Here is an 8,191-nt window from a genome sequence, read left to right as displayed (position 1 = left end):
TCATCATGGAATATAAAAATTGAAAATGGAAATGATGGGGAATGTATCAAAGGCACATCAAACAGCAGACAATGACCGAAGGCCACCAATGGGTCTTCAACGCAGTCAGAAAATCCCGCACTCGGAGGTGGTCATTAGCTTGCCCCTATATATTGTATACTAGTACAGTGAAAATGGACATCACTCTAAACTCCAAATCATACAAATGAACTAAAACTATAAAAAAACATACAAGACTAACAAATGCCAGCGGCTCCTGACTTTGGGACAGGAGCATAAATGCAGCGGGTTTAAACCAAAATTGGGAAATCTCAACCCTCCTCCTATACATCTAGAAAAGGTAGAATATAGAAACACATAGCAATACTCACAGTAAAACTCACATTAAAAGAAGTCCGAGATCGCTGCCAAAATAAGTAACAAAAAGAAACAAGCAAATGACTACGTTTTAAATTAACAAAGGACTACTTCCAGTTACTGACATGCCAGCTCGACATCTCAATTAAACTGATTGAAAGATTATGTCTTCATCATAAGACAACCAAGTACAATCCCATCCGTTAGGATTGATTATCATACCATCATTGAACGTTAGAACATAACTCGTATTACGCCAATTACTATCTAACAACAGGGGAAAAAAAGAAATAAACATCGCTTTCATTTGTGTGCATGTCAACCACCCTTCCCCCACCAAAAAATAAATAATGAAAAACACGCACACCCTTAGAAAAGGAAGTTGGTCGGTGCATACTCACGAATACGTTTCTGTTGCCAATGAATTTTCACAAGTGTAGTAGTTAGCAGAATATAACCTATATACACTTACAAACGATGCATTATACTTATTCCATAAAGTAAATGCAAATTTCACAAGGCTTGATCCAAATAGCTTTTTACGTCCAATAACTTGCAAGTACGAAAAAGTTGCAGTATAAAACAATATTTGGTCGATGTAATATAAATATAATTTTTTTCCTACAATCAGGGGTTAATTAAGGGATAAAAATAAGTTTGAAATATGAGTTACATTTAAATTGCTATTAAAAGGTAAAACCTAAAAATACTGAACTCGTAGGAAAATTCAAAACGGGAAAATCTCTAATTAAAAGGCAAAAACAAAGGCTCAAACACTTCAAACGAATGGATAACAACTGTCATAATCCTAACTTGATACAGGCATTTTCCTATGTACAATATGGTGAGTTTAACATGGTTTTACATCTCTTAATGCAAATAATCAATATCATGTCAATGTTATTGAAATATAAACTTTTCTACAACTAGGGGTTCATTTAGGGATGAAAATTAGTTTGAAATTGTTTTTTTCATTTTATATAAAGTAATCAAATTGAATGAAGTTATTTACGTTGCAGTGTAAAAACAATATCAGGTCAATAATAAGAAAAATACACTTTTTTTTCTACAATAAGGGGTTCATTAAGAGATGAAAATAAGTTTGGAATTTGTGTTACATTTAAATAGTTATAAATGTACTGGTCTAAATTGCAGTATAAAAACAATATTAACATTAGGTCAATGTTATAAAAATATGAACTTGTTTGGTACTCGGCGCAGAACTGGGGAAGGGTTCATTATATCCTCGCCCTTATCCAGTTTCTAAGCTACATACACAACAGTTTATATTGTTTCTGACCTTCTCCTAATATTGTTTATGTATTTGCGTAAGTCAAAATGACTGCATTATGCCGAATCTAATCATAAGAACACTTTATAAGAATAAAAGGATTTCTCTCCATGCACAGACTAATGAAAACTAACCATCAATATAATAAAAAGACATTTGAAAGTTTCTATTACCACAACTCAAGCCATCACCTTAATATTAGCATATTTTAAAAAAAAAACACACAACATGATGTATTATTTTCTTTAAAATAAGATTATAGTCTGTAAATATGTTGATAGATCAAATACATACATGTATGTTTCAATTTATATTTCATGAGCAAAAAAATAATTCATAAATCAAAGTACAATCGGAAATTTGAAAGTTGAAAACAACCTAGTTTTTGGCGGGGTTCGTGTTGTTTATTCTTTTTGACATAGTTTTCTATGTTGTGTCATGTGTGCTATTGTTTGTCTGTTTGTCTTTTTCATTTTTAGCCATGGCGTTGTCAGTTTATTTTAGATTTATGAGTTTGACTGTCCCTTTAGTATCTTTCGTCCTCCTTTTGAGAACATATACAAACATACCATTAACTTTTCCACGCTTATCACGTCGTATTTATCATAGACATTTTTAGGGACTAGGCGAGGACCACCTCCTGGTTCGGAATTTTCTCGCTACGTTTAATACCCATTGGTGGCCTTCTGTTGTTGTCTGCTCTTTGGTCGGTTTGTTGTCTTTTTGCCATATTCCCCATTTCCATTCTCAATTTTAAACGCCTAAATCAAATGATTCGAAAAACCAATACAGGAATAACCTTTCTGTACGTATTAACATTGAATACTTAAACGTTCTGTACTTGCGCTTTTGTTATGTTTTTATAAACAATTTTCATGATACATCACACTTTCTTGAAACATTAACTAAATCTAACAGGCTTTAATGTTACAATGCATGCCTTGTTTCTTATCCTTTTCGGGTTAGCCACTTCTTATCGTTTAACTTTAATCTGGCTTAAAATCTAATTTTAAAAGAATGCATGATAAACTTTCAATAGCTGTGCAATTACAAAGCATAGACAAAATGTACTTCTTTTTTCGTACTTGCAAGTTATTAGACAGTTACAAGCTTTTTTGATCAAGCCTTTTGAAATTTGGATTTACTTTATGGAACAAGTAAAATGTATAGTTTATAGGTGAATATAGGAACCTAAATTTTTCTGCTAACTACTACACTTGTGAAAAATCCCTGGCAACAGTAACGTATTCGTGATTATGCACCAACCATCTTCCTTTTTTGGGGTGTGTTTGTTTTTATTATTTTAACTTTTGGTGGGGGAAAGGGTGGCGTGACATGCATTTACATGAAAGAGATGCTCGTGATCTTTTTCTCCTGTTGTCAGTTACAATGTAAGCTTAATTATTTTGTTTTATGTATTGATATTGGTATCGTCTCGAATGTTTTTAAATATGAAGCGAGGGATAATTCGGTTTTCTTAAACATCAACAAGCGACAAGCAAACAACAAAAAATTAAAAGAAGGGGCAACATTCGTTTATCAACAAAAGAATACATCAAAAGAAAATCAGTTTTGTAAGAAAAAGATTAAATTCGTGAGAAAGTGTGTAGAAAGTAGCAAGTGATTGTATATATCCCACTGGAAGGCATCTGACAAAAATTCTTATCCCACGTATAGATTATTAGCCGTATTTATAGAATTTTGAATCATCAATGCTCTTCAACTTTGTACTTGTTTTGGCTTTATTACTTTTTTTTATCTGAACGTCACTGATGAGTCTTATGTAGACGAAACGTGCGTCTGCCGTATTAAGTTATTAGCATGTCGAAATGTACTTTCGTATTGTTTATTTGTATATTTCTCTGTCCTGAATGTTCTTGCATTTATTTGTACTGTAGTCCTGTCATGTAATCTTATCATTCTAGTGTTATATTTAACATTTCCGTAAAAGCGTGAGGTTTGGCTAGCAACAAAACCAGGTCCAATCCACCCAGTTTTTCTTAATATGTTCTGTACCAATTCATGAACTTAGCAGTTGATGTCTTCATATAGTTTGTTTCTGTGTGTGTTACATTGTCTTTTGAAATTGTTGTACTCTCGTGATCGTAAAATTGTATAATGCGTTGTGTTATGACGTGAGAATAAGTGAGAAAAAGACGTCTATACAAATGGATGATTGATTGCTAAATTAAGAAAATTATCTATTAAGAAAAAGAAATGAAATTATTGAAACTTTAAAGTCTATGAATCACATAATAAACTATCGCTGAAGCAAGTTGCGATTCAACATTGTTCTCAGTTATAATAACAGTCTCTGATTGCGGTTTTATAAACGAACACTCCTACTAAGTATTTGAGATTCACCATTTTCAATAGAATTTATCTCTAGTGGGAACAGTTTTACATTGGTTTGTTGGTTAGTCCACATTTTGTAAGCAATAATGCTGATCTCACCAAACCATCTTCACCACGCACAAGGTCCCCGATGATACCAATGTTCCATAAAAGTGTAAAAATGTTCCACGTCCGAAAGTGATTCTTGTTGTTGTTTGTAAGGCTTGTGCGCATAAGCACCAACTTAATGTTTTCCTAGAGTCTTTAAGTTCGCTATGGTCATTTCAAGGATACGGAAGGGTCTTTAATCTTCTACCATACAAAAGATGAGACGCTGTAAGTGGTACTGGATCCTGTTCATCATTAGAGATGTACGTTAACGGTTGGTCTTTCAGTGTGCACTCGTTTTCATTAACAACGGTGTGTAGAATATCTAAGTCGATACAGACACGTCCTAATGTTTTCTTGTGCGAAGTATTTTTTAGTCCAATAAATCGCTTCCACCATCCTCTGTATCAAGGAGTTCTGCTGGGTATAAACTTCCTGACTGTTCCAAACTCACTAAGTTTTCCGTACACAGTTTCTGATTTGAATATTTAAGAAATCTCTGATGCTGCAGATTTAAACGTCGAAGCATTGTCAGATATCATAATGTTCGGTAAAGATCGACGGCTAACAAATCTACGAAATGCTAATAAAACAATTGTGTCGTTAAATCCTGAACTTACTCAATGTGAACAGCTCTGTTTGAAGCGCACGTGAATAGACATATGTACGCTTTCGTTTCCTTGTTACCATTTTGTCGTACATGAAACTTTCCTGTGAGATCAACTCCCGTGACGCTAAATGGCGGGTTTTCTCCAAGACGATCCTTTGGTAGCGGTGCAGGGTTAGGCGCAACATACGGTCGACTAATTAACTTCCTACAGGGAATACAATTCCGTAATGGCAAAATTTCTCGGTCAACTGAACATAGATTATGATAGTGCGAGTGGGACATCCGTGCACTATGGACACATTCTTGTTATTTGTACAATTCGGCTGACTGGCTCCAGACGTAAAAAAACACGACATTTAGAATAGACAAAAGAAACATTGTTTTCGAAAAAGAAACATTTTATTAACATTGAACAAACATGCAACCTTATAGTTAGTTATCAAAACTCCAATTTATCAAAAACTTTCATAACCAAAAATTTGAACCTGAAACGAGAAAGAAGGTATATAGTGTGCCGGTCTATGCGCATGTCTATCCTCTCGTTCGTCCGTCTTGTATCAGGTTGATGTTTTAGTTTGGGGTCGTTTCCATGAAGTTAAATTCAAAATGAGTAATGTGAACGTTTCACAATAGCTTCCAGCATTTACGTTTCAAATGATTAATGTATGGAGTGAACGTAAAACAAACGTTCTAACCACGAAGTCGTAGTCACGCCAAATTAAAAAAAAATATAATTGATCATTATGAGTTGAAGTTTCTAGAATGTATGACAAATTAATGTCTTGTTTAAGTGAGTGGCATGGTGTCCACTCAACACATATGTGACCAGCCACGACTCATCCAGGCTTATGGAGGTAGAACATCATTGTGAGAAAAACGCCGTTAACTATTTGTGACAGGCCACTTCCAGGCTTAGGAGGGTACATTGTCTAAAATTTGTATTTTGTATATTTACCTAGAAACAAAACTCTCTATCATGTTATTATGACGTGTTTGTTGTAATAGCAATGAAACGAGTCATTTCGAATACCGGTATAAAAATGAGACTGTTCTATAACTACTTTTATTTATTGAAGGCACTAATTTATAAAACACAAAAATATTGTATTTATTGGCTCTTTGTTTAATAGCGTATTTGATTTTTTTTCAAAGACTTCAATTTACTACAATACAAACAATACTTAGCTCTATTTTAGAACATGTAATTTAAACTTGTTGAAATGGAGTTACATTGCAGTTTAAAAGGAGTAGGTCCGGTAAGAGCCCTTTTTGGCCACAAAATATATCAGTTTTACAAAATTGTTAAAATGTGAACTTTTAGCTATTTATTGGATAGTAGAATGGTTCTGCTACATAAATATTGGCTGTGTTTGGCAATACAATGCACATTATTGAGCACAAGCACCATAAAGTCATGCTAAATTACTGAAATCATCAAAATTCAAGCATTTTAGTTAAATTTTAGACGGTTTCCGTGTAAAACGAAAGTGGCCGCATCCGTGTACATCCAAAATATTAAAATGGAAGTTGTATTTGATGATAATACATAACATACATAAAGAGTGAGGATGAACACGGATGCGGCCACTTTCATTTTTGACAAAAAACATCTGAAAAGGGACATTTTTCGCATATTTGGTAGATTTTTCATTATTTAGCTTGAATCGGATCGTTTTTATGACCAAATGAGTTAAAATCTTTCATAAAAAATAATTGAATCAAATGAAATAGACACTTAAGTGTTTAAAAAGTGGTCAAAATCTTTCGTCAGATGAAACTGAAATTTGAGGCCAAAATCGGTCCTTACTGGACCTACTCCTTTGTCAAAGTAAGCTTAAGAATTCTTTTTTTAATTTTGATTTATCATGCACGTCTTTAAACATAGTATGCGACGCGAAAAAGTTTATAAGAAGTTGTTCTCATATATGCATTTGGTACGGTGCATTTATTATGAATATATTTCAGACTTCATTTATGAAAGAATTTTTTTTAAAGCAGAGCATTTTTCGTTTGTTTGTAGCTCTATTTTAGAACATGTAATTTAAACTTGTTGAAATTAAGTCAGTTTAAAACTTGTCAAAGTAAGCTTTAAGAATTCCTTTTTTTGATTTATATTTATTATGTATGTCTCTATACATAGTATGCGACGCGTAACAGTTTATAAGTAGAAGTTCTCTTATGTGCATTTGATACGGTGCATTTATTATGGATATATTTCAGACTTTATTTATGAAAGGAAATCTATATATAGAGCAGACATTTGACTTTTTTGTACCAATTTAAAATGTAGATTCAATTTCACTTCAAACGATAAAGTAAAACTCCTTCAAAACTTATATATGATGTATAGTTCGGCGTCCGCAAAAAAGAAGCCAAGGAAAGTGTTTATTATGACTTTTCTTCACAAATACGTACTATATAGTATTTAATTGAATCTCGATATTTATCATGTATATAATTTTTCAAACAATAACGTTCTACCTCCATAAGCCTTCAAATATCATGGCGGGTCACATATTCGTTCATATATAAATCATGTTACAAAACGAGCAACGAAAGATGCTACGATAAAAAAAATATAGTTAGCAAGTATAATTCATCTTAACGCCTTCAATATTGTTTTTTTTTGTCAATCTGATGAGGTTTTTTTCTGATTTTTGTAGTTCGTTCTTATGTTGTACTGTTATACCACTATCACAGTTTAAGGGGAGGGTTGGGATCCCGCTAACATGTTTAACCCCGATACATTATTTGTGAATGTGCCTGTTCCAAGTCAGGAACCTGTAAGTCAGTAGTTGTCGTTTGTTTATGTGTTACATGTTTTTTTCTTTTATTTTTTACACTAAATAATGTATTTCAAAGAACATAAAAATAATGTTGATTGAGTCAGTGACATTAATAATTACCTCGATTTTTTTATCATTGCATGAGAAGTATTAGCGAAATGATACTTCTAGTACCACGAGCGGACCTGAATCTGCTTTTCCTTTCGAATCACATGATTAAGGCCCAATTTTTTGGTGGGGTTGATATTGCTAAACTTGATTTTCATGTAATATTTAATATAGAAATAAGAAGCTGTGTCATGAATATTTTTAATGAACCAACTATCCATCAGAGTTCGAATGATGTTTTAGTTGATTGTCTTTGGTTGTCTGTCGGTTTTTTTGCCATGGTGTTGTCAAATTCTCTTCGCCTTATCAGTTTTGAATGTCATTTTGGGTATCTTCCGTATCTGTTTCACAGATCTATGGGAACACCAGTAGAGTAGAAGTATACAATATGAGTATTACAATAAAAAGATGCGGCATGATTACCAAGGAGACAACTCTTCACAACATTCTTCTTCAGACCAAATGACACAGAAATCAACAAATATAGGTCACCATACGGCCTTCATCAATGAACAAAGAATATACCGCATAGTCAGCAGTGTCTTTTTAGATTATGAAATATGATAAATAGATTTGCAACCTTTTTTAACATATGAC

The sequence above is a fragment of the Mytilus trossulus genome, chromosome 1 (assembly GCF_036588685.1).
Source record: "Mytilus trossulus isolate FHL-02 chromosome 1, PNRI_Mtr1.1.1.hap1, whole genome shotgun sequence".
Taxonomy (NCBI): domain Eukaryota; kingdom Metazoa; phylum Mollusca; class Bivalvia; order Mytilida; family Mytilidae; genus Mytilus; species Mytilus trossulus.
Note: the sequence above shows the minus strand (reverse complement) of the source record.